The sequence below is a fragment of the Mauremys mutica genome, chromosome 9, assembly GCF_020497125.1.
Source record: "Mauremys mutica isolate MM-2020 ecotype Southern chromosome 9, ASM2049712v1, whole genome shotgun sequence".
Taxonomy (NCBI): Eukaryota; Metazoa; Chordata; order Testudines; family Geoemydidae; genus Mauremys; species Mauremys mutica.
In genome coordinates this window covers 96921884-96948201 of record NC_059080.1, presented here as the reverse complement: position 1 = coordinate 96948201, position 26318 = coordinate 96921884, and the positions used below count along the sequence as shown (strand labels likewise).

At 50.2% G+C, this 26318-nt stretch overlaps 1 long non-coding RNA gene across 1 annotated transcript; it reads right to left on the bottom strand.

Moving 5' to 3' along the window:
• Nucleotides 1-472: 472 nt before the first annotated feature.
• LOC123376929 lies at nucleotides 473-22915 on the bottom strand. The gene is made up of 3 exons (XR_006581995.1): nucleotides 22856-22915; nucleotides 4468-4529; nucleotides 473-1658 (listed from the first exon to the last, which is right to left on the bottom strand). It is a non-coding gene; the product is annotated as an uncharacterized LOC123376929 (long non-coding RNA).
• Between the last annotated feature and the right edge of the window lie 3403 nt (nucleotides 22916-26318).

Here is a 26318-nt window from a genome sequence, read left to right as displayed (position 1 = left end):
CTTCATGGCCAGGTCTGCAGAACCACTGGGAATCTGAGGGAAAGTCTTCCAAATTCCTTTCCCCTTCCAGATCCTGCAGAAAATGTCAGCTAATTTGTGGGATTTGGGTTTTTTTTTTTTTAAAGATAATTCAACCAGAAATCCTGTGAAAAGACCAACATGAATTGTTGGGATCTTCAAGAAGTTGAATTTCTTGTTTTAAATTGAGTTTTTATTTCATCAGGTCTTTTCTTTTTAAAAGTGTCTCCTCCCTCCCTCGTATCTTCCATCCGCTTCCTTGTGATCTTTCCCCACTCCCTTAGAATGATTTCTTCTCTTCCCCTCACCCCTGGACTCCCACGCTAAAGAACAATAAATCAGTATCAAATTGGATATCTGATGGAACGTTTGCGTCTTTTAGCATCTGCAGCCAGGAATTCAACCCCCCAGACAGAGCTCAGATATAGCTGCTCAAATGCTCACCAGCAACATTGTTAAGTTCATGTTGATATTTAAAGAGTTATCACCAGGCGTCTGCGTTAACCCTGCTAAGAACGAGCAGCAGTTCATATCTAACTTGGAGCTGTTGTTGCAGGCTGTGGAGCCAAGAATACAGTGCTGTAGCAGGACGAGAAAGGTGTGGGTTTATTTTTTAAGGAAAGCTTAGACTGCAATCTACAGAGAGACCCTAAGCCGGTGCAAAAGTGCTACATTTCTGCCGCATGCCTCTGCAATGATCTTGGTCATTACGTGTTCTTGTCTGGCCAGGCTATCCTCAGTTGAGGTGGCTTTTGCTCAAGGAGATCTCAGGTGATTTGACAGGCAATCAGTCTTCCTCCTCACCTGTTGAGTGCCAGCAGTGTCAATCATGTTTCCATCTGTTGTTCAGAGCACACAATGCCATGGGGGGAGCGCCCATCCATTGCTTTGGGCACTTTCACAATCAATACAAACGTGCACACTCAGAAATGAAATAAGCACCAATAGTAAAATGGACGTGTCGGCCCAACGCCAATCTGAGCCAGAGAGAATTTCACTTTGTCCTCCTCCTGCAAGGGCTCAGACCAAAGTTGAACTTTGTGGCAAGTCTAAAGGGTTAATCTGCCTGTGGGATGCTTTGGATGCGCATTTTTCTCCTCTCTCCCACTCCTCTTCCTTCTTCCCTCATCCCACTCTCTGGCTTAGTGTGACTGGGATGTGCTGCACCCTGGAGTAGAGGAATTCCCTCACGCGCTGAATGGGGATGGGGAACCCACTGCAGCCTTTAAGCAGAGGTCATTCTTCTCTTGCAGTGCTGCCGGAGTTGGGTTGGGATGAGTACGCTATCCTGGGTGGATTGACTCATTCGGTATTTACATACCACAGTAAATTGAATTCTCCTCTCTCTCATGCCTGGTATCCTCCTATCTCCATCCCCTCCGATCGCCTCCTGCTGTGCATTCCTGCAGCTGCCCGCAGCGGCTCCATATGTTTGGAATAGACTCTAATCGTTGGCTCATGTCTCCCAGCGAAAGCCCAGAGCCAGAAGGAAAACATCAGTCTGGATGATGGGAGATGATTAAACTGTGTCCAGTCGAGGGGCATCCCGGGACCGACATTCTGCTTTGTCTGTCAGTCATTCGCTCAGTCAGTAGCTCCTCTAGCTGGGATCATTGCTCTGCATACGTAGTTCTGGCTGCCTAGACAGGATTGAGAAAGGAAGTTGAAGGAAGGGGATGGTCTTTCCAGCCCCAGGTGGTCATTTGGATGAGAGACTGGTGATGAAAACTCCAGCTTTCTCTTTTGTCAGGAGCCTCTGGCCTGGGTGGTCTAGAAGGAGGGTGGCTGAGGAGGAGATATTAGAGAAAGGCTGGAGGAACAAGGGTTGTGAGGGAAAGCAGAGAGTCTGCCTCCATCCTCTGTAAGGCTTTCTCCCCAGAGTTCAGCCCCTGCACCTCCTCCCTCGTGTGTCTTTCTCCCACCACGTCCCCTAACCCCTGTGGTGTCTGGGGCCCAGATCCTCAAAGGTATGTAGCCTGCCCAACTCCCATTAAAATCAATGGGACTCAGGCACCCAAATACCTTTGAGGATCTGGGTCTGGGTGGCTGGAGAAGGCAGAGAGCTAGCCACACTGGGACCATGCAACACCAACTTTATTAACTCACTAGCACTGAGAGGTTGACACATGTAAAATAAGGGGAGGATACCAGAGCAACCAGCGGGTGCCCTGCAGGAATGCGAACCCAGTGACCCAATTCCCCTGTTCCCCTGACCCCCCCTGCCCGGCCACCCATAATAAACCCGTTACCCTCCCTCTTTCCCCAGCAGCCAGCTGCAGGGCGGAGCAGTGTCGCAAGGCTCAATCAGAAGGGGTGCAGGGTCAGCAGTCAGACCCAGGGTTGTGCCGGGATTGGTTGTGCAGGGCTCAGGGCCGGATTATATGGAACAATAATAGGGATGGAGGCATGGCGTGAAAGGCCAGAGCAGCAGCGCAAGTGGCCAGGGTGAAGACACGGGTGCGGCACTCTTCCCTCTGAACGAGACAGCAATTAGCCTCCGTCAGAAGGCCATGAGTGGGGAGGGGGTACTGCACTCCTTCCTTCTGTCTCCCTTCCTCCTGCTCCCCCGTCTTGCCCTGCCCACGTCCCTCACTGCTGCCTTTGTGTCCTCCTCCTCTGAACGCCCCATCACAGAGGCAGAAGCAGAGCTCGGCAGGTCCTTGTGAATGCTATGCTGCACTCGGCCATTTCCATTGGGGTTTTCCCCCTCGGGACTGGAGCTATGTGACGAGAGGAGGCCAGGTCTGTGGTGGGGCCGGTTGGGATTCATGGTATGTCCCACCAGCCCCTGCTGCCCCCTGTCCTCACTCTGGGGCAGGCAGCAGCAGGGGCCAGGTGTGGGGAAGGAGCCATGGGAGGAAGACAACACCGAGCCCAGAGTGACTTCACAGCGTCTGGGGAGCATGAGGCAGGTGACCTGTCAGACAGAAGGGCTCTTTCAATGGGACATGATGTGGCAGCAGCTCTTGGGGTGGAGGACAGAGGGAGAAGAGAGGCTTCATCTCAGAACCCGTATCTCTAGTGCTCTAAGGGTGAAGCAATTCCCCAGGGGTGCCCAGCGTGTTAGAACCCAGGAGCGCCTGGCTCCCAGCCCACCACTCAGACCACGACTGTCTCTCATACCCATGTCCATTGGCAGGAAGATAAACTGCTGAACCTATGAGTTTGGGATGTTTTCATACAAAGCCAACAAGACCAACCCAGCTCCCCCTACCTGACCCACAATTGGCACTAGAGCGTCTTAGAGAAGCGAAGGGCTCCATCCTCTCAGGGCAACACGGGCTGCTCAGGGACATGCCGAGGGAGGCTGGAGAAATGGAAATATGGCTAACCCAGACGTCTTCCGCGTAATTAACCAACCCACAAAGTCCTGGAAGCAATAAATCCAGAAATCAGACTATAAAACCAAACATGGCAACAGCTCCCCCTGAGAACATCTCCTGCTCTGCTACGAGTTCAGAGGGAGGAGCAGCCCGCCAGCTGGGATGAGGAATGCAGACCCCATCCCCCCTTCAGGGCGGTTCCCTTAGATGGGAATGCTCCTGTTAGCAATTAGGATGCCTTAAAGGGTTCCCATTAGGGTGACCAGATGTCCCGATTTTATAGAGACAGTCCCAATTTTGGGGTCTTTTTTTTATATAGGCTGCTATTACCCCCCACCACCTCTCCCGATTTCTCACACTTGCTGTCTGGTCACCCTAGTTCCCATTAGGGTGCTGAGGTGAAAAATGCAACCTAACTCAGAATGGTTTGTGAGGGGGTGCTCCACTCACCACTAGGTATAGCGCCTCCTCCTGGCCCTTCAGGGGAATAGCTCACCGGGTCAACGCCCCTTCCCCGCCGTCTCTCTCTGGGTCTGCAGTCCCTCTCTCGATCCACGAGCTGCGGCCGCCGCCTCACGACTCAGCCCTCAGGCCAGGTCACTCTATGCGGTTTCCCCTTCCCGGGTACCGGAGCCTTCTTTCAGCAGCCCTGGACAAGCTTCCCATTCACTGCCTTGTGGTGCCACTCCCTGAATGGCTGGCAGGGGAACCTCGGCCCACCCTCTACTCCGGGTTCCGGCTCAGGAGGGACCCTCTGGCCAGCAGTCATGGTCTGTTCCCGTCTAGATCCTACTGCCTTTCCCTGAGCCCCTCCCTCCTACCTTCCTGGCCTCCCCCCGCTCCGGGTTTGCCAGCCCGAATACACCTCCCTCCTCCCAGGGAGCGACTGCAGATTGCCTCCGTGCAGCCCCCTTTCTGCTGTCAATTTCCCACCTTACCAGCCTCAACCCAGCTGGTTCCTCCTCAGCGGGGCTTCCTCACTCAGTTTGGGGATTGCTTAGCCACCTGATTCCTCTCAGCCGTGGGTTAATGAGCCCCTTCGTTGTCTTCATTAACTCTTTTAGGGCAAGTGTGGGCCAAACACCCCATCACATGGTTAGATCTGAGTGTTAATATTATTACTCACCTAGCACCCTTGTGTGTGCTTACGGAGAGTCTTCCCAATAACAGCCTCCATTTTGGTAGGTCCTAGGGAAAACACTGTTTTAGTTCCTCTCTGCAGCAACCAGTGACACACAAACACTCCTTCCAAGCTGGTGCTGCTGATGCCCAGGCACACAGGGATGTTATGGGGTGGATAAAGGCACCTAGAGATTCTTGCTGAGGACAAGGTGCAAGGAGGAAGAATGGGTGTAGCCAGATAAGGATCTGTAGTGGCCCGAACATCCCTATGGATCTCACTCCAGATGTGATTCAGGACACAACTTCCCTTCATCATATGGAAAAGCACAGACTTGTTTAGGAAGCTACTCTGAGGGCTTCACAGCCACTGGAGGGTCCGGGCCCTGCCAGTGGAATTACACTTAGGCAGCTGTCGAATGGGACTGCCTCTCCTGTACAAACCTCAGGCTGCTGCTGAGAATGGAGCCAGGCTGCCTGCCCGGTCTCGGCTCCTGGCCCCCCACTCCCACTGAGCCCGCCCGTTCCACCAGCCTGGGCTCCCCCATCCTGTCTTGCTGTGCCAGGCCCTCAAGCCTCCTCTTAGCGCACACACAGGTAGGGACACGCCCAGCTGCAGAAAGGCACAGACACTGAAATCAGCTCTGCATGGGAAGAATCAGCTAAGGGACTGCAAACCCAGAGTTAGAAGAATCATAGAATATCAGGGTTGGAAGGGACCTCAGGAGGTTCTAGTCCAACCCCTGACTCAAAGCAGGACCAACCCCAAATAAATCATCCCAGCCAGGGCTTTGTCAAGTCTTTGTATTGTCTTGTGCTGCACAGAAATCTGTACAGCGTAAACTCACGAAAATCGCCCCCTCCTTCAATGTGGAAGAAGATATGCACAGCTTTCTCCACCCCCTCCCCCCAGTTATGAATTACACAAACTGGTTTAAAGAAAACAAAACATGCTTATTAACTGCAAAGGTAGATTTTAAGTGATTATAAGGGTTAGCCAACAGATCAAAGCAGATTACTGAGCAAATAAAACAGAACACCCAAACTAAGCTCAATACATTAAAGAAACTGGTTACAAGTAGTATTTTCCCACCCTAAATATTGCTTTAGTTATTTCTTTCACAGGCCAGACACTTTTTCCAGCCTGAGCTCAGCATTTCTCCCCCCTTAGTCCTTGTTTTTCAGATGTTCTCAGCCGTCATCCTGGGCAGGGAGTCAGTGAAGAATCAACCCTGATTACCTCACTCCCCAGCCTTACATAGGATTTGCATATGATGGGAATCCCTTGTTTCCCAGTTTGATTCCCACCCCCTACTAGTGGAAAAATACTAGCAGTCCAAGATGGAGTTCAGTACCAGGTGACATGATCACATGACCCTGCAGTGTCAATACAGCATCCCGGGAAGCTTCTTAGGAAGGTGGGAGATTAACATTTTGAAAGTCCTATTGTTCTCCTTAATGGTTCATTAACTAACCAGCCAGTCAGATTGCATTTTGTCTGGTGGGCGTTCCCCAGGTGCAAACACAGTTGTAATTGTTACATAGTCCATATTCCTAACTTCAGATACAGAAATGATACACGCATACAATTAGGATAATCATATTCAGTAAGTCATAACCTTTCCAAGAATACCTCACCTGGCCCATCTTGCATAAAACATCTTAGTTATGCTGTATTCATATCATAATATCTCTATGAAGAATATGAGGCGTAGTGTCACAGGGACATGTACCTAAAACCTGCACTGGCCCAAATGATTATTTAGACAATAATCCCATAATCTGCTCTAAACAAGCCTCTTCCAATGCACCTTCTATCACATCCGGCAAGAGCAAAATCCTCTCCCTGGCGGTGGGACGCAGCACATGGGCTGCTCCCCAAGTATTGGGATGTCAGCTAAAGGGGCAGGATCCCGCGCCCATTGAAGTCAGTGGTAAACCTCTCACCAACTTCAGTGAGAGCAAAGTCAGGCCTGAGAATGGGAGCAGACAGGGATGCTAGAAAAGGGAATAGGACCAAGTGAATTCACAGGTCACAGGCCCTAGAGAGGACTCTGAATTCCTGTCTCAGGGGCTCCCTCTACAGTTCTGAAATGGGGTGGTGCCAGCAGCGAGCATTCCTGTGTTGTGCCAGGAACCCCAGTCCCCCACTGTGACAAGGGTGAGGAGGGCTATCCTTCTCCAATCACAGCTATTAGAGAGGAAAGGGGTCCCATCCAACTCTTCCTCACAGGGAAACCACTGCAGGAATGTTCCCTACAATCTGTTCTCCAGGACTATGGCAAGTGTGGTTTAAATATCCCCAGTGATAGAGACGTGGGGGACTTCCACTTGTCGACCAGGAAGCTTCCCCTGACTCAGACTACATTTGCCTTTGCTCTTCTTCACCCCATTCCCTCTCGTTATGCCCCCACGTATCATCCTAACTAATTCCATTCCCCCCTTGCAATACCCACAGCCTGTTATGGTGTCCATTAGCCATTCTCCCACCAAGCTCTCCAGGGTCCACTCTATTTTTTAACTCCTTCCCACGTAACTCAGCCCCTACAGCTGCTGATGGGTATCCCTCATAGAGCTGGAAGGGACCCCGAAAAGTCATTGAGTCCAGCCCCCTGCCTTCACTAGCAGGACCAAGTACTGATTTTGCCCCAGATGGCCCCTTCAAGGATTGAACTCACAACCCTGGGTTTAGCAGGCCAATGCTCAAACTACTGAGCTATCCCTCCCCCACAATGTCTTTTGTTGCTTTTCTCGGCACCCCTCCAGTCTGCCAATACTTCCAGCAATGAGGGGCACAGAGCTGAGTGCAGAGTCCATCTGGGGTCTCCTCAAAACCATCCCGTCCCTGTGCCAAACGTGAGGCCTCTCCAAACACAGAATCACATTGGCCTATTTGTCTCACCGCAAATGCCTTTCTGGCTTGCTCCATTCTGCCCCACGCCCAGCCATTCTGGCTTCAGGGGTTTCTCCCGCCCATTGGGTAAAAACAGGGCTCTGCTTGTTGGTGCAAGGTGCTTTTTAAATGCCCGGCTGTTTGGCTTGGAAGAGCAGGGAGGGGGCTGAGGGACAGCCCTGTGCTCCTTATGAATGACTTCCCATGCTTACCTTCTGCCTCCTCTTTACTAAGCCCCTTGCCCCAAGATAGAGGCACATTTGGCAAGAACAATGAGGACTGTCCTTCCCCATTGCACCAGCACACGGCACCAGCTGGATAGTTAGAGGCTGGCCTGAAGAAACAGACGTGCTGGTGCCCTGCTCACGCTGGGCTAGAAATGGCCAGCCCCTGAAGCATAAGCAGGAGATGCCACCTTGTTAAGGATAGAGAAAGATCAGCTTTTCATATGCTCCACAGAGCATCAGGCGCTCGTCCCTGGTACAGAACGTCACTCTCCTAGAGTGCCTGGGAGGCTGCTGGTGACCCATGGTGCCTGTTTCAGACTGTTGATTCCCTAATTCCCCCCTTGCCCCTAAATCCCTTCTCCCAGCAGACATGCTCTATACAGTACAGTTTACTACATGCTTCCTCTTGAAGACCAAACATATATGCAAATCAGTGGCATTTCCACATGCAGCCCCTCCAGCTTTCTCCCTGAAGGCATCTCTGACTTTAACTCCTCCATTTATATCGATCCATCTATCCAGCCTATATAGATCCTCTCTGCCCCTTCTTCCAGCCTTAGCTACTTCCTGCTGCCTCCTGCCCTTGCCACACATATGGCCTGTCACCCTCACCAGCCACACTATCTTCATTCGGTCTTTCTCACGTCACTTGCCAGCACATGTCTTGCCTCCAGCTCCCTGTCGGGGCAAAGGCCAATTTCTATCATCTCAGTTCAAACTAGACAAAGTCTCAGCGCTGTTTAATGAAGAACTCTTACATAGCAATTGAACGTTCAGTTTTCTCATGTTCCGTACTGAGGCCAGAGGCCAGGGACTCAGCAACACAAGTTAACTGTCATTTATAAAACAAGGTTTAAAATAAAAAATAAAAAGAATAAGTCACAGCAGAAGCGCCAGAAAAAAATCTGCTCCATGCAGTCCCACCTGCAAACTAGTCAATCAGCCAGGGCACTTCTCCTCACCTGTCTTGGCAGTAAATCATCCCTTCAAAGGGAACGGTAAGATATGATCTAGGCAGCTAGATATGGTTCAGAGCAAGAGCTTAATAGCAATAGTGATTGTAGCAGATAAGTGAATATGTGAACTCCAAGGTTTAAATTAACTAATCACTTCTGATGATTCGGATAGTCTGCAGGGGACGCAGAGGAGTGATTTATGAGGAAAGATTAAATAAACTAATTGGACCAGCCTCATCACTTAGGAGATTTGAAAGGAGAGTGGGGAGCAGACGGCAAAGCAGAACCCACAGTGGCCCCTGGGGGAAGGGTTTAGGTACCTGATTTTCAGTAATGAAGCGCAAGTGCACCTTTGCACTTACTTGACACGCACACACAGGCGCATGCAAAGAGATGATTTGGATGGATGCCTGGTTCGATTAGTGCAAACCCCAGATCTGCGTGAGCACCCGTAGCAGTGCAAATGCACACGAGGCCTGCCTTCGCCCAGGCACAGACGTTTGCGGACTTGGTTAGTGAAAATCAGGCCTTTTCATTTCTGCTTTTTTCATTTGTACAGTTAGTTACGGTCTGTTACTGCAGTACAGTTCTGCAAATGGAGCAGTCTCACGTTACAACCTCTCGGAAGGCCCTGGCTGAGTTTAACCCTTAACTCAGTAAAGGTTTGTTGTTTAGCACGATTGGGTCGACCCAGAGTCTCTCTTATTCATCACGCTGGGAACCTGCTGCTTTTGGTCCTCAGGACACCAAGAGAGATACAGAAATGATAGGCTTTAGGAAGCAGAATCCGCTGACGACTCCACTCTCTTGCATCAGGCTTCATCTTTCTCTAGTCAGGGCATGTGTCCTTCATGTCTGCTCAGGGCGGTCTCTCCTCTGGCTTCTTAGGAATTCTCCAGCAATCCCCTTTTGCAGCGCTTAATTTGTGTCATGGCTTGCCAGGGCTGAGCACCGCTAGGCTTGGCAGTTCATAGCCCCGACACCTCTGGGCTTGCCGCATCAGTTATGAATGTGAAAGAAATTGCTTGAGGCCCAGCACCTCTTTCATTACAAATTAAGCACTGCCCTATAGATTGTGGGGCTGTAAGCATGCGACTTGCTGGCTGGTGCACCCCTGGGTGGCTGGGTGTGGTGTAGCAGGCTCTCCTCCTTAGCGCTCCTTGTGACTCTGCCCTTCAGCCAGGTCACACAGAGTCTCCCCCTTCTGGAGTACCAACAGCCCAACCAAAAATAGTCCGTCAACTTCTTGTTGGCCCGAGTCTGGACTCGCTCACCCCTCCCGCGGGTGTCAGGGGTTTCAGTAGCCCTTACCCCTTGTTGGGAGGGTGGTCCCCCTCACCTTCCTTGGTGGGGCAACCCAGGCCTTCCCCCTCTACTAGGTTCCAGTCCAGGAACCCTTAAATATGCAGTCAAGGACTGGCTACATATAGGTAATAACTGGAGATATACCAATCTCCTAGAACTGGAAGGGACCTTGAAAGGTCATCAAGTCCAGCCTCCTGCCTTCACTAGCAGGACCAATTTTTGCCCCAGATCCCTAAGTGGCCTCCTCAAGGATTGAACTCACAACCCTGGGTTTAGCAGGCCAATGCTCAAACTGCTGAGCTATCCCTCCCTCCATAGAGGCTCGATTGCCTCCCTGGACCACTTCCTACCATGCCCTGTCAGGGGCCTTTGCCTCAGCCTCTTCCTGGGTTCCCAATGTATCAGCCCTGCTCTCCCTCTGCCTTGTCCACTGGCTCACTGAAGAGCTTCCCAGCACTTTCTGATACCCAGCGGGTCCTGCTGGAGGGGAATTTCCTCCAACGCCCTGTCCTCCTGCTCCCTGCAGGCCCCAGGGCACAGAATCCGGGATGCACTCACTTCCTGCCACTCCTTCCCAGCTGCCTTGGGCTCCTTGGTCCAGAGCTACTTTCCTTCAGGGAGGCCCTGCCTACCAGAAGTCCCACCCTGCTCCCTGAGTTCAGCCACACTTCTCTCACTGAGAGCCAGAGATCTGCCCTCCTTCCGGGGACTGAGTCAGGTCCAACCTTTTAACTCTCCCTACTGCAGGTGTAGTGGGGTGAAGCTGATGGGGCCCACAGGCTCTCATTAACTCCATCAGGCCCTGTTTTACAATGCTCTTACCTCCATGGCATTTTTGTCCTGCATGGCTTGGATACTTCATGACTACATCACTGGCTCACTGACAAAATGGTTCCCAGCCTCCCTTAGTTGTATAACAGAGATCTGCTGCCTGGGATCTCACTGACCGAGGCTCCCTCCTGGAAACCCAGTTATCCTAAGAGATCCACCTACCCCTCCATGCTATGCCACCTCACCTCTCAGCACTTCATCTCCAAACAAACTAAGCCCCGGGGAAAGTCCCTCACCGCATCCTGTTCAACCCCAATACAGCTTCTGATCACGACAAGCAAGCAGCAAAAGGCTTGGTTTGGCCTGGCATTGAAATTTGAGGTTCCCTCTCTCCCATGACTTGCTTCAGCTCTGTCCCTTCCAGAGACCTTCTCCTGTCTCCTTCTTCCCGCTTCTCCCAGGGTGGTCCTCCCACACCCGGTGCTCCCATTTGCAGTCTCTCATTCCACGTTTGGGCCCACCCCTGTGTCTCTCCCTGGGCTGTGAGAAGGGGCTGAACGCCTGCTTGTTACAGTGACAGCTTTATTGCTGCCGTGAATTATGAACGAGAGTTGTGAGGAAGTTTAAATGCTTCTTGTCTTGTAGATGCTTTTCCTATTAGCAGATAATTTTTATTGTTCTCAGACAATGGTCTGTTGTTGTGAGAATGTAAATCACGGGCACATGCTGTGCTCTGTTCTGCCCTGTGTTTACTCACTTGCAGTCACTCACTTTCATGATCACGTGTCAGTGCATGTTGATTCCACCCTAAGCGGAAGTGCACCTTAACTTTGTGCTACTCCACTAAACTCTGCAGGAACTGCCGAGTCTCCGTCTACCCTGTTGGCTGCAATAGCCTCGAGTTTATCCCTGTGCTGCACTGACATCACATGTAATCAGCTGTAGCAGTCCCAGTTAGTGGAGTCTTTTCTCACGTTATGGGAAATGCACTTGTGGGTTTCCTCTTGTGGGAGCACTGGAGGTAGCCAATGGGCCTTCTCAGGGCTTCAAAGCACTGACAGTTGGTTGCTTCTTGGGCTGAGAACAAAGCTCGATTGAACAGTGGCCAGCAGTTGTTGTCTCTGTCCCTTGATGTGCCTCAGGCATCTGATCCCTGGTGCACAAAAACATTGCAGAGGGCGCCGTTGCAGACAGTTGCAAGCTGCCTTTCTCACAGATGTTCTCTCTCTGCCCTCATTAAGCAGCTCGGCCTGCCCTGCTCTGAATGGGAAAGAGAAATGAGGCTCCCAGTTCAGTCCTTTCTGCATGGCACAGCATCACAGGTTTGTCTTGCACCTGATCTCAGCTCAGCGAGTTGCCTCTTGGACAGGAGTTGATTTAGACAGGGCTGGGACCACGTTTGTTCCCCTCCCTTCAGTGCATAAATTGATTAGAAATTTACAAAGGGTGCAGCAAATTGTGCTACTGATCAAGGTCAAATCAAGAAACTTTGGAAGCTGATCTTTGACAGAAGCCCTGAGGCTCCTGGTCCAACACCAAGGAGTGAACCCTGGTCTTGGTAGCCTGAAGGGTAGCTTAATTTTCAGCACCATAAGTGCATCACCTCTTACACAAGGCCCTGGTACCGTATGGGGTAATGTGATTTTCAGCAGGGATTGTGAGCTTGACTGTGTAAATAACACAGTTAGAGCCACCGTGAAGCCAGCTGTTTTCATGTGAAAATGGAAAGTTAATCGAGTCCCAAGCAGGGGTTGCTGTGGCTGTTACGCGTGCAATAGCTACACGAAAGCCAATTCAATTTGGAGATGTTGCCAAACAAACAAACCAACCACACGTTCAGAATACACCATTGACCAGGCTTTGTGCAAGCAGCAACATTTGGAAATTGAGACTGCCCGCTAATAGCACACAGACCAGGAAGATGTACAAGAATCTGGTGCCTTGATCTTGGTCGCCTTCCTCTTTCCCGACAGAGAAAGATGGGCAATAGGGGACAATTTCCCTGACCCCTCGAGTAGTCACTGTCATGGTTATCTGCACTGTGCAGGGTCCCTGGGATTGTCCCTGGATGGTGGGAAATGCAGGGAGTCATTCCAGGTCTAGCCAGAGCTGCATCTCTTGTGCGTGCAAGCGCACTTGATGCACCTGATATTTTTCAAGTGATAAGGCTAGCGGAGAACCAGGACTCCCTTGTATGGATAGTCATGCCTAATGGGAGTCCCACCCAGGAAACCAACATTAACATCTCTGTGGACCAGTGCAGCAGTCACCCTTCCAGCAGCCTCTGTCTGTCCCTTGGATTCTTTGACAGGAAACTGTGCTGGAACCAGTACCTCAGGTGGACAAGATGCAGGACCTTGTGAAGATCTTCAGGCTCACTCTTCAGGAGACGGCCCAGCCTGGTGCATTTGGTTTGTGATAAGTGATTTGCAGAAAAGCTGGGTGATTATTTTGGTTATCATTTGGCTTCCGGGCCCTCCCATAATGCACTTGGTGTTGTCTGCACATGGAAGGTGGTGCAGTCTCTGCCCAAGTAGCTTGCTAAAATGACAAGCCACATACCATGAGTGGGAGACAAGGACAGTGTAAGCCTACCTGACCTTCAATCTACCCATTATTAGTCATTTCTGGGCGGCATCAGGGCAGAAATGGGTCTTAAGCATCAGTTTGGGAAGCAGATCAGACCAACTTCCCATTGGACTTCTCTCCTTGATGGTGAGGAGGTGGCAGTGGGAACTGTTTGGGGATTGCAGACCAGGAAACTTTCACCATGGTACTGTGCCATTCTGCTTCTCAATAGTTTTGTTCATTCTGTGATTTATCTGGCTGCAAGAGTCTAGCAGTAAGCTCTTTAGTGCTGCCGATTTGTCTAAGACTCCTTGTTTCAGCTGGCTGAAGTCATCCCAGTTTGAACTGGTGCAAAGGCTGTGATGCAGCCAGAGATACCTGGAGAAGTCTGGGTTGTACTGTTGGGTCCGTTCAAGTATGGAGAAGGAATTCCCAGAGGTCTGTGCAGCCGATCTTGTGGAGAATGGCTTTGCTTTTGCCTTTGACTCAGAGAGAAAGAAATGTGGCCATCACATAGTTCCCTGATCCTGCAGTCTTCAGCTCTGGGATGGAGCTCCATGGGCTTTTCAGACAGAAGGGCTGGTTCACTGAGCTTCTTTCCCCGGGACCACTTCTCTCCTTACCCTGGGCACTGAGATCCTTTACTCACAGTCTGTGCTGTCCTTCTCTCTAAACTCCTCCATGCCTCCCAGCTCTGAGGGTTTCTGAAAAGAGATGGGACACGGGGGCTACACAGCCCCCTAACACACTGCAGTTATGGGGTGTGAGCATGTTCCCTGCTGCCCCAGTGGGGTCAGGAATGAGGCCCTATGGGCCAAGCCCCACCTGGTGCTTACAGGCCCTGGCAGGAGCAGTGGGGAAGTTTGTTCATGTTTGGAAGCGGGAACCGCTGTTTGCTTTTATCCGTCCGCTCCCAGCCCATGCGCCGGTGCTCACCACCTGCAAGCCGTTTCCTAGGTAACAGAAGGACGTCATGTTTGTGTGGAGTCAGCAGCAGAAAAGCTCACGTGGAAAGTTGGTGGAAAGAGTCTCTGTAACTTACTGGAAGTCTGTTCAAGGAGCTGAAATCCCCCCTCCCAGCCCGAAAGGGAGCGGATGCAGCTCTCCGTGTGGGGAAGCCTGACATGGTGGAGACAGAGCAGCGACCGTGAATGGAGACCGGAGCACAGGACTGTGGACTAACCACAGGGCCGACTTGGGCGGCTGAGCATGTATGTAAAGAATTCCTGCGGGAGCTGGAGGGTGAAGGAGGGACTGAGCCCCAGCGCAGGCAGGAGGCAGGTGTTCTCCCGCAGCCCATCAATCCCTCCTCTGTTCCTACTCTACCTTCTGGAGACTAATTTGCTGGCAGGACCCCGCCTGTGGGGCTGTCTGGAAAGTTGCTGACGCGCCGGTTTACAGAGGAATAACTTCATCAGTGAAACATCCCAACTTCCGCCAAAGAAAAGGGGGATTAGCCTTGAAAGGGACCTGTCTGTGTGTGGAGAGGGGGAGCTCCTGGGGCTGAGCTAAACCCCTTTTGTATGCAGACACGGCAGTGCCTAATTGAGGCCTAAACATTCCTATTCTGAGCAGAGTTTCTATTCCCCAGCGGCACACGGGCTCCACAATCCTTCATTCATTACCGCTGCCTTTTATGGAGCGGGAAACCATGGATTTAGCGAAGCGGGAGATGCCAGCTCCTGATACACGGTACAGTACAGCGTGGGGCTAGGTGCCCCAGAAACCCAGTGCTGACAGGAGTGAGCAATGGGGTGGCTGATGGAGACGACAGGAGAAAGAGCTGGGCAGCTTGGGGCAGAGATGGGGGGGGGAAGAGGTGGGGGAACTTGGAGAGAATAGGGGAGAGTGGCCTAGCACATGGGGGAGCGCAGTTATCCATGTCACAGGTGAGCATTAACTCCTCCAGGGGTGATAGCCTGGGCCTGCATGACCCCACACAGCAATGGCTTCCTTAGCCTGATTGCTAGTCCTTACCCATGGTGCGTGATGGTAACCAGATGACGTGGCAGGGCTTCTTGCCCTGACGGAGACTTGATTCAATGGGAGGAGGAGGAGGAATACCTTTCCTTTGTGTGCATGATGGACAAAATTAGACAAAAACTGGGTAACATTTACTTCGCTGTCCTGTGTATTCCCCAGTGTCTCACACACCCAGCAGCCCCAGCACCGCACGAGCTGCACTGCAGGCCAGCCAGGGGTACGCCAACCAGCCCCAGCACCTCCTGCCTCAGACACCGAGCACTAGCCAGCCCCAGTGCCGCAAATCTCACCAACCACGTAACAGCCAGTCCTGGCTCCAAACGCCTCACATGCTGCATGCTGGCTGTCCCAGGCACCCAACACTTCATGTGCCACATGCCACCCAGCCCTGGCACCTCACGTCACATGCCATGTACCAGCCCGTCCCGGCGCCAAACGTCTCTCATGGTGTGCATGAGCCAGCCCTGGCGCTGAATGCCTTGTGCGCTGCCTGGCTGCCAGCCCGGCTGCCTCACACCTCAGACACTGCACACCAACCAGCCCTGGTGCTTCACACACCATGTGCCAGCCAGCCCTGGTGCCTCACATCACAGACGCTGAGAGCCTGCCAGCCCCAGTGCCTCACCTCACGCCTCATACGGCCCAGGCACCTCAAGCTGCACCAGCCAGCCTCAGGGCTTCACACCACCTATGCTGAAAGCCAGCCCGCCCTGGTGCCTCACACACTAAGCACCAGCCAATCCTAGTGCTGAACGCCTATCACACTACGTGCCAGGCAGCCCCAGTGCCAAACATCCTCCAGCACCAGCCAGGCCCGGCACCTGATGCCTCCCATGCTGCACGCCAACTGTCCCGGATGCTTCATGCCTCATGCACTGCATGCCAACAGCCTGGACGCCTCACACCTCACATGCTGCGCCCCTGCCCGCCCCAGTGCTCAGCGTCTCGTGTGATGAACGCCAACCAGCCCTGGCACCTCCTGGCTCAAGCACTGCATGCCAGCCAGCTTCAGGTCAGCCAGCGCCAGCCCCAAATGCCTCATGCACCATGCGCCAGCCAGACCCAGCACCTCATGTACTAGCCAGCCCTGGCACCGAACGCCTCATGAGCTGCACACCAGCCTCAGGCCTCGCCTCATTCACCACACACTGCTCAATTTCTGCTAGGAATGAGGCAGGTGTGAAAGGCTCGTTAGAACAAACTCTAAAACCAGGTGTAAATGTATTATATGGGCCAAGTTAATCCCTGATTAAACCCTGTTGAGGTCAATTGAGTTACTGGAGCTGGTCAAACAACAGAAAAAGTTATTCACAAGCAATTATTCAATGCACAAATATTTCTAAAATTGGTAATGAATTATTCAGGCAGCTCTCAGAGTTATACTGGGACAATCTGGCTCTGTCTATCCCAGACAGAGCATTCCAGATCTCTACAGCAAACAGAAAACATTATGAGCAGTGTATGATCTGATTTGTACTGGGTGCTGGGCAAGGCACAGATGCAGATACGGTCCCCATCCCGTAAGAGCTTCCAATCTAATTATCAGTGAGAAGGGCAGTCCTGAACTGCATACAAGACCTCAGAGGGGACAGATCGTTCCGTTGTGACTCTAAACCAATTCCCGCTGCAGCAGCTTATGGAAAGGTGCCATTTGACCTGGGCCAAAAAGGTAACAGGTGGGAGATGTTCTCCAGAGCCAGACATCCTGGCACAGGGTTCCACTCACCGCTAGGGTGCCTCCTCCTGGTTGCGCTGGGGATTAGCTCTTTCTGGTCCAATGCCCCCTTCTGCCACCCGATGCGTGCCCTGCCGCCTCTGTCTCTCTCTCTCTCAGACTCCAGGTGCTCTCCCTTCCTGACCTGGCCCTCCAGCCAAGTCACTGTGTATTTTCCCCCTTCCGGGGTATCAAAAGTCTTTCCTTACAAACTGTCTCAAGCAGCCTCTCCTTTCACTTCCCCCGCGGCTGGTAGGGGACCCCGGGCCTGCTCTCTTATCCAGGTTCAGGCTCAGGGACCTGCTGATCAGCAGCCAAGCTCTACAGCGTCTTAAACCTTGTTGCTAATTCCCTGAGCCTTTTCCTACACCCTCTCCCCTAGGTTTCCTTCCTTCCCTCTCTACTGTACAGAGTAGCTGCCGGCTCCCTCCCTGCAGCCCCCTTTCTGCCGCCAACTTCCTGGCTTTATACCAGCCTGCCGGTTCCTTCTCAGCTGGGCTCCATCATCAGTCAGCCTTTCAATCCCTGTCCCTTCCCCAGGGGCAGCCTCTCTGGTTAACTAACCTAATTTAACCTGCTCTGCCTTGTGTGGGGTGGACACCCCATCTGTCACGGAGTGTGGGGGACAAGACCCCCGACTTCCTGCGATTCACCAGGACTCTCAGCCAGCCAGTAAAAGAGAAGGTTTATTTAGATGACTGGAACACAGTCCAAGACAGGTCTTGCAGGTACAGACAACAGGTCCCCCCTCAGTTAGGTCCACCTTGGGGGGGAGGCAGAGAAGCCAGAGCCCCGTTGGGAGGCCAGAACCCCATCTGGGCTCCCCTCCATTTCCCCACCAGCTCCAAACTGAAACTCCCTCCAGCCGTCTCCCTCAGCCTCCCCCCAGCTCTTCCTCCACCCTTTGTTCCGGGCGGAGGTGTCATCTGGCCTCCAACCCCCTTCCTGGGTTCTCATGTTAGGTGCTCAGGTATCCTCCCTCAAGGCAAGTCTCCCATCCCCAATGCAGACAGTCCCAGACAAACTCCCCTGCAACCTTCCCAGGTCAATACTTCCCACTCAGCATTCAAAGAACACATTAAGAACAGCCCCACTTCGTCACACCATCACACCCTCACTGGCTGTATTTATACATTGATTATGGTACAATTAATCTGCTGAAGCCAGACAAATTCACATGACCACTGGAACAAACTAGCAAGGGAAGTGGTGGATTCCCCACCTCTTGCTATCTTCAAATCTGGAAGGCATTCCTGAGCCAAACACAAGTGATTGGACCCCATACAGGGGCGACAGGGTGGACTTTAGTGGGCCGTACTATACAGGTGGTCAGATTAAATGAGCTAATGGTTCCTTCTGGCTTTACAGTCTATGAAAACCTGCTCCTGGATGCTTAATGCAAGAAAACCAACCCAGGGATAACTTGATCAGCTCATTCCCCCCACACCAGTGCTATTACAATAGGGGGTCTGATTCACAAAGAAAGAACCAGGAAAATGGAGACCTCAGACTACACTTATGAGTTAGATCTGTTATATACAGTAATGAGCCAAATTCATCCCTCTGGAAGCCTGCGGATGAATCAGGCCTGATGTCCGCAAAGTACTTTGGCTATGAAATGTGCTCTGTAAGTGATAAGTTTTTCATGCTACAAGAAGTGCCTTTCAACTTCCAAATAAACCAACAGAATCCAGAAGTATTACAGGGATAAAAGCATCTACTAAAGAGACTGCTATAGGACATGATTCTTTTTTTAATTAAAATAAAAAAAAAACCCAACTTACATATTAAAAAACAGCAGCAGTAAGCAAGAAACAACCACCTTCTTGAACCAGATTATTCTCCCCAAAGAGAATACAAGCTTTTCAAACAAACCAACAGAGCAACTGGAAACAGGCAGAGCAATAATAAATACTACTAATAGGCAAAAGCCCGAGGTGCTGACAGTTATCTGATTGACAGTGCTCACAACACTTAATTTGATTCAATAAGCCAAGTTGCCAGACACTCTTTGCCTTGCTATAACAACTGTACTTCATCAACATGCTAGAGACAAGCGCCTCCCACGGGTTGTCTTCAGACTCAAGTGTCATGTGAACAATTCTGGCTCCAAGGTTAGAGAAGGTCTTTCATGAGAAGATCCTGTTCCTTTGCCCAATTTGGAGGCTTTCCCTCTTGCTATCATTTAGCCATCGAGCAAGTCCAACATGAGGGTGGTGTTACTTTTTAACTGAGGACTCAGATACCTATGGACTAGGACTCATTTTATTATGTGGGTTGAAGTCAAACTAAAGCCAAAGTCTTGACTAATGGATGAGAATCCATCGGCGTTTTTCTGTTTTGCTGTCTGCAAAGCATCCAACAGATTGTTGGTGCTTTGTGAAATTCTGGGATTCCACAAAATGAACATCCTAACCGAGACACAACTTGGGGCTTTCTTGTACTGTATAATCACACATAATATCTCCTCTTCCCCTTTCTTCCCCTCATCTCCATGCTCACACACGGGGTTTACAGCCACTCTCTCCAATTCTTCATCAAATTCATTCTGGATCCTCAACAATCTAGTGCCCACCCCCTTTGTTCCAATGAAGGCCATGGCTTCTTCCTGTCTATGTCTCAAGGCCTCTACTCCATCCTCATCCTCTCTGTTGCTTCTGACTTGATCAGTCAGACCTTCCTCCTTGACAACTCCCTAATCCTTTCCTCTCATAACCTCTCCTGGTTCTCGTCCTACCTTTCTGCCTTTTCCATTAATCTCTTCTTCGGTGGGCCTTTCTCCCATCCTGTGGCCCCTGGCCATCCCTTTGGAACATCTCTTCCTCCCCCATTCCGGGTCACTGTTGGTCACAGGAACCTCCTCTCTTTCCCCATTCTTGATCAATGCTGATCACAGGCCATTCTCTTGGTCATTCAGGCCCAAAACCTGGGGTCATCTTCCCTCTTTACTTACTCCCAGGTGGTGTCCAAATCTTGCTGCTTCTTGCTTTAGAACATCCCTGAAACCTGGTATTTCTTCTCTGTTCTCAAGGCTCAGACTCCCATCCATGCCCTCGTCATCCCGTCTGGATTACTGTACCCAGCCCTCCTGTCTGATGCCCACATCATGCTCCCTGCTGCACCTAGTTCGTACAAAGTCCAGCCTTGCCTGTCCTTTAGAGCACATCAGCCTCCTTCCACTGGTCTGCCCAGGGCCGCCCAGAGGGGGGGGCAAAGGGGGCAATTTGCCCCGGGCCCCGGGCTCCGCAGGGGCCCCCAAGAGAAGAGCGGAGGCTCCCGCCTCCGCCCCTCTCCTGGAGCCTCAGCGTCTCTGGCTGAGCCCCTGAGCCCCGCCCCGCTCAGAGCGGCGTGGGGAGGGGGCGGGGCAGCTCCCTCCGCTCGGCGTGGAGCTCACAGCCCCGCCTCCTCACCACGCGGCTCTGAGCAGGACGGAGCTCAGGCCCCGCCGGAGACGCGCTCGGTAAGAGGCTGGGGCTAAGGGCCCGGAAGGCCTGCGGCGGGGACCCCCCCCCGCCACCGAATTACCGCTGAAGACCGGGCTGCACTTCGGCGGCGGCGGTCCCACTTCGGCGGTAATTCGGCGGCGGGGGGCTCCCGCCGCGGGTCTTCGGGGCACTTCGGCGGCAGGTCCCGGAACGGAAGGGCCCCCCCCACCGCCGAAGACCCCGGGCCCCCGCAATCCTCTGGGCGGCCCTGGGTCTGCCCTCCTCCATCGCACCCAGGTCAAGCGTCTTATGCTCATTTCATGTATGCTGTCCTTTGTCTCTTGTGCCTCCTCCTCTCTTCCCAATGAGGTCAGCTTCGTTAATCCATTTGTCCCACTTCATCAGATGCACTGAGTGAAAAATACAGTAGGCAGGTATATATATATTACAGCACATGAATAATATAGTATATATATACACACCTGCCTACTGTATTTTTCACTCTGCATCTGATGAAGTGGGTTTTAGCCCACGAAAGTTGATGCCCAAATAAATTTGTTAGTCTCTAAGGTGCAACAAGGACTCCTCGTTGTTTTTGCTGAAACGGACCAACACGGCTACCCCTCTGAAACCTGTTACTTGACGAAGACCTCTACTTATTTCATTCATTTACCAGATAAGCAATTTCATGCAGGCTGAGGCGGTCAAAGGATGGGTGGGAGGGGCTTAAGGAGGCTGGAACCAAAGCGAGGGGCTGCTACGGGATGAGATGAGGGGGTTGAAAGGTGGAGGAAGGATGGGACAGGGGAACCTAGTGTGTTTAACTTTAAAAGGCCAAGCAGAACTAATAAGCCATGCTCTATTTCCTGCCCCCTCGCACCTGATACATCTGCTTGTAAGTTGTATCCCTTTCCCGCAGCCTCTCTGTCTCCCTGGACTCTGAGCTCTTCGGGGCAGAGAATGTGATCCTCTGTGTTACAAAAGCGTTTAGCGTTTGGGGCCCTGTGAGGATATAAACAACAACAGGTCCTCCTCCAGGTTCAACTGCCCTATAATTCTCCAAGAAGTCCAGATCCTTTGGTTGGATTTTTCTGTAATTGACAGAAATTCTCTGTCGCCTTGTCTGATCCGACAGTGGGATTCCGTATGAGAACGTGGAGAGAGAGATAAAGAGGTAAATGAAAGGGATCTAAGAAACCACTCTGCATTTCCTGTTTCCCCTCTACCGCTCCCTGCCTTTCCCTTACTCCTCCTTTACCCCCGGCACCTCCTGTGCCAGCTTTGCTATCATACCCTGCACCCCTCACACCCACTGAGTCGCCTACAGTGGGAGTTCAAGGGCAACACTTGATGGATCTTTAAAAATCGGAGAGATACCATCTGCGTCTGGGCTGGTCTCATCACGTTTCTTTCCCTTCGTGGTGCAAGTCATTTCCCTTCCCACACGCAGCACATCAGTCCGCAGCCATATGAAGCTGGCTGCTGGGATGGGGCCATCTCTTCTTGGAGCGTTCAGAGGCAGGCAGGGAAGTTCCCTGTACAAGCGAGAACCCAAAGCATTGCCATATCTCATACAGACGGCATGCAGCACTGGCTCGCCTGCAGGAAACATATGTCACCAGTTAAACAGATCATGAAAGCTTCAATCACTTCCTTATGCTGGAGCCTGGCTGGGCTCTTACCAACAGCCGACGTCTTCAGCTGCCTCACTTGCTTTCAGAAAGGATGGGGATGACTTCAGGATCTGCCACAAAGCTTCCTCAAGCTGGGCTGAGGGGCGATTCTCACCTCCCACCCCCAGCACCGAAGGAGCCAGCTCCAGCCAAGGTGAGAGATGCTGCAGATTCATGCCGTTTCTGTCATACTCTCTCGTAGTCTCCCTCTCTAAGGAGATGAGCTGGCTCCACCCCTTTGAGAGGAGCAATGAAAAACCATCCAGAAAGAAAACCAGCTTCCTGTCAGTGCCTTGTTAGCTCCCCAGCACCGAGAACCGTAATGCTCCACTCACCGCAGGCGGACCTGTCTGCAGTTCTCATTCCTGAGCTTATAAAGACGGGAGAGCCCCATCAGGTCTCAACCAGCCAATCCCCTGGGCCAGGAGCAGAAATGTTCCCTTTAGCAAAGGTTCTACTGCTCTGAAAGGCAGCCTGCTATCTCTGCGGGGGAGCAGATTATCCCACATCTGCTCCTGCAGGGCTCTTACACCTTCCTCTGAAGCAGCTGTTGCTGGTCACTGTCAGAGCCACGATACTGGTGCCAGGCTGCCCGGGCTAACTCAAGTGCATGAGTACCAACCTCAGGGCAGACTGTTACGAAGCAGGGCGCAAACCCCACATTGGCTCTGAGTTCTGTACTTAGATTTCACCAAACATTTATTACATGTAATCCCCTCAGGCGCTATAACAGCCTTCACCTGAAATCACAGACAGTCCTCCTGGGAACTTTGGTCTATCTCACCACCCTGGGAAGTTTGCCTTTGTGATAGATGGTCTGTTACCTCCCAATCACAAAAACATCAAGGTTACTCTCAGTCCCAAAGGACCGGGCACTTACCCCAGGACAATGTTGAGATGAGTTCCTGTCTGCATCCTGTAGAACTTGCCATACCGGTATTGCCCTGGCCTCTTCTTTTGTCATTCAGTGTTGTACGCATTCTAAACCAATATGCATTTCCTCACCTTTTGGGGGCGAAGCCAGACTTTAAGGCACCTGCTCCCCTACATGGTGTTAACTTTGCTTGTGCCAATCAGAAACTAACACAAACAGGTTTTGGGCCCCGTCCCCTATGACACTTCTATGATGTCATAGTGGGTACTTTATGGCCTGCCTGCCATGTGCAGGCAGGGAGAGGAGAAAGAAAAACGAATCCTGTGTATACCCGTGTATCCTGTGTATGCCCGTAACCGAGCCTGATCACCTCGAAGCCTCTCTCTCAGCTCACGTGTTTCAAACAGAGCTTCTACGTTTGCCGGTCGTTATGCGTTGGTTTGTATTTGTAAGTATCAGTTATTACTAAATGCTGCATCTTTGTTTATAAATATTGTTAGTAGATATTTTAGTCATTGTGTGTTTTAAGTTTCATTAACTCTATTAGCTAATCATCCACTGCTCCCTTACCCCTTGTAATTATCCCCAATAAAACTTTTAAATTGATTAAGTTTAGTGTGTGTGTGTGTGTCTGCAGTTTGCATCGTGACCCACACTCTCCTTGCATCCCTTACCAATATAGTCTGTTGCCACGTGCAGCCTGGTAAATAACAGGCCTGCATTTTCTTTCGCCCCTGCGAGCCCGTGGCAATCCACATGGCGTCACGAACAGGATGCAAGGAAGTTGGGCCGTGCCCATGGCACGCTGCAGACCGCGCAGATGATGAAACTGAACAGTTCCAACATTTGCAGTTTCACCTTTTTACTAGCCAAAATTTGACCAATCCAAAAATAGAATGGATCTGTTCCCTTGGCTCGGGCAAAACTCTAAAAGGCTATACTGTGCCTTTAACCCTGGCAGATACTCTGAGGATGTTTCCACCGTCCTGTTTAGCATGATATGCAAGGCCCTTGATCTGTGCTCTGTCCTCCACGGGGGCACAATGTTTGCAGCTAAACAGGCAGCCTCAGGCTCTCCTAAAGATGATAATGAGGAGAAGACAGAAAAGGTAGAGCCCATCACTACCCCCCCCCCCCAAGTCCCTCTCAGAAAATTTTGCCACCCCCATATGAAGCTCCTAAAACTCCTCTGTATCCAGCTCTGCCAATGAATCTAAAACTGTAGCAGAAGCTTTGCCTATTGCGATAACTAACCTTGATGGAGTTAATCTTTCTTGGCTCAGGTCTCTGTACCTTCCTAGGTTGCTCTTCACCACCCCCTTCCCCTCCTCCGCCTCTCCTCACTTCGGCTCTCTCTTTTTGTTTTAAAAATTAAAAGCTATAGTTTTTACAGAAACCTCCAAAAAATAAAGCAATTGAAAACGGAACAAAACAAGAAACAAAAAGAAAACAAGGTAAAAACTTTAAATCCAGTAAATTAATTATTTTAACCCTTCAGGAATGTAACAGCTGGAATTATTCCTAACTTTCTTGAAGATATGGTTGCCAAGCAACAGAAGTGCACTCTTTGCTTCTTATTCTAACCACTAACTAATATTTGTAACATGGGCTTTTCTTATTTCCATATAGCAGAGTTTTAAAATAATGTTAAATATAAAGTAATGCAAAATTCCTTGTTACCGAATTAATACAATACATTTGGCAAATACTAATATATTTTTATCAAATTTATGCTACAAGTTTTAAATTAGGTAATAATTTATTTATTCAAATGTTTAACCCTTTTACTTTTTATTTTTGGTTGTGTTATTTTGTATAAATATGAATAAAATTTTGGCGCCATTTGTTTTTAATTGTAAGTTTGTCCTGTATGTCATGTGTGTGTCTATGTTGTGTGTGTCACGTGACTATTTTTTTTTTCAAAAAATTATTTTTATTTTGTTGCAACAAAAGTCAATTTTATACCCTTTTAAAAATATATATATAAGATGTGGTACCACACTATTTTAAAATCATGGTTGGGGTGTAATCATAGTATATTAACACCAATTTTTTGTGCAAAGTTCAAAAAGGTTTCAGTTACAAATATATGTACATATATTTCTGCCTCAACAAATAATGCAATTGCAAACAAAGAAATTCTCTTTTATCAATCACAGTTTTGTTTTTTAAGTTTTTTTTTTAATTTGTTATTCAAAAATAAAATGTAAGGGGAAACCTCAACATTAAGGTAAAGACCCTCAAATACCCTCAAAGTATTTGCATGTATCTGTATTTAAAATTTATTTTGGTTTAATTTTATAGTTGGTTTGTATTTGATATACTGCTCTCCCTCACAACATCTTTGCCCACAGAGCCCTTAGGAGAGGGTGGACTACAAACTTGGTTTGCCGCCTACTGGGTGCAGGAGGTCAGCGGAAACCAGTCCCTGTCAGCGCTGAGTCCAGAAGATTGTCTTGTTTGCTCCACTCAGTTCTCACCTAAATATCCATTACCCTTTCAATTTGTACCAATAGTTTATAATTTTTCTTCATTTAATATATCTAGTGTAAATTGTTCTTCCCCCTATGTGCAGTGGGCTGCTTTTACTGTTTGTTAATAATTGTTCTTCACAATTTAATTCTTATGTGTTTCCAGTTCTTAATGCTTCAGGTCGAAGTGATCATAGCTTTCCTTTAATTGAGAGTATTAAAGTTCCAGCATCTCATTGTTGGGTTTTTGTTGGTAATAGTTTAACCCCAGCCCCTACTTGGGTTGGTACTTATTCTAATTGTTCTATGTGGAGTTTCTCTTATGCTAATACCTCCCTAACTTAACCCACTCTTTTTGGACTCGTTTGCAAACAGCAGCTTCCTTCCTCGCCTCCTCTATTGTTAGTTTTAACCCTGTTGGTTATATGATGTTACGTGATCAAGTGCTGTTTCAATCCCTTGCTATTGAAATGCTTGCTAATACTACAGGCAAGGGCCTCTTCTTAACCACCCTGGGAAGTTTGCCTTTGTGATAGATGGTCTGTTACCTCCCAATCACAAAAACATCAAGGTTACTCTCAGTCCCAAAGGACCGGGCACTTACCCCAGGACAATAGCCCCTTAGATCTCACACCAAAGACAATGCTTGTAGCCAAACCTACAATAAACTAACAAGAACTAGAAAAAGGAAATAAGTGTTATTTACAAGATTAAAGCAGGCAATCACACACACACACACACACACAGGGGCGAATGAATTACAGTCTTAAGTTTCAAAGGTAATAGAAGCTCCTATAATACACAAGATCTATATGTCCCTTAGGACTAGCACAGACTAAGTAGCTGGGGATCCCTTGCTTATGCCTAGAAATCTTGCCCCCCCCCCCCAGAGTCCAAGCTGAAAAGAGATACAGTTCCTCCTTGTTAGAGCTTTTTATTTCTTCCCCCTTCTGCTTTGAGTTGCGCATTTAGCTGATGGGAGGAATTTACTAGCAGGT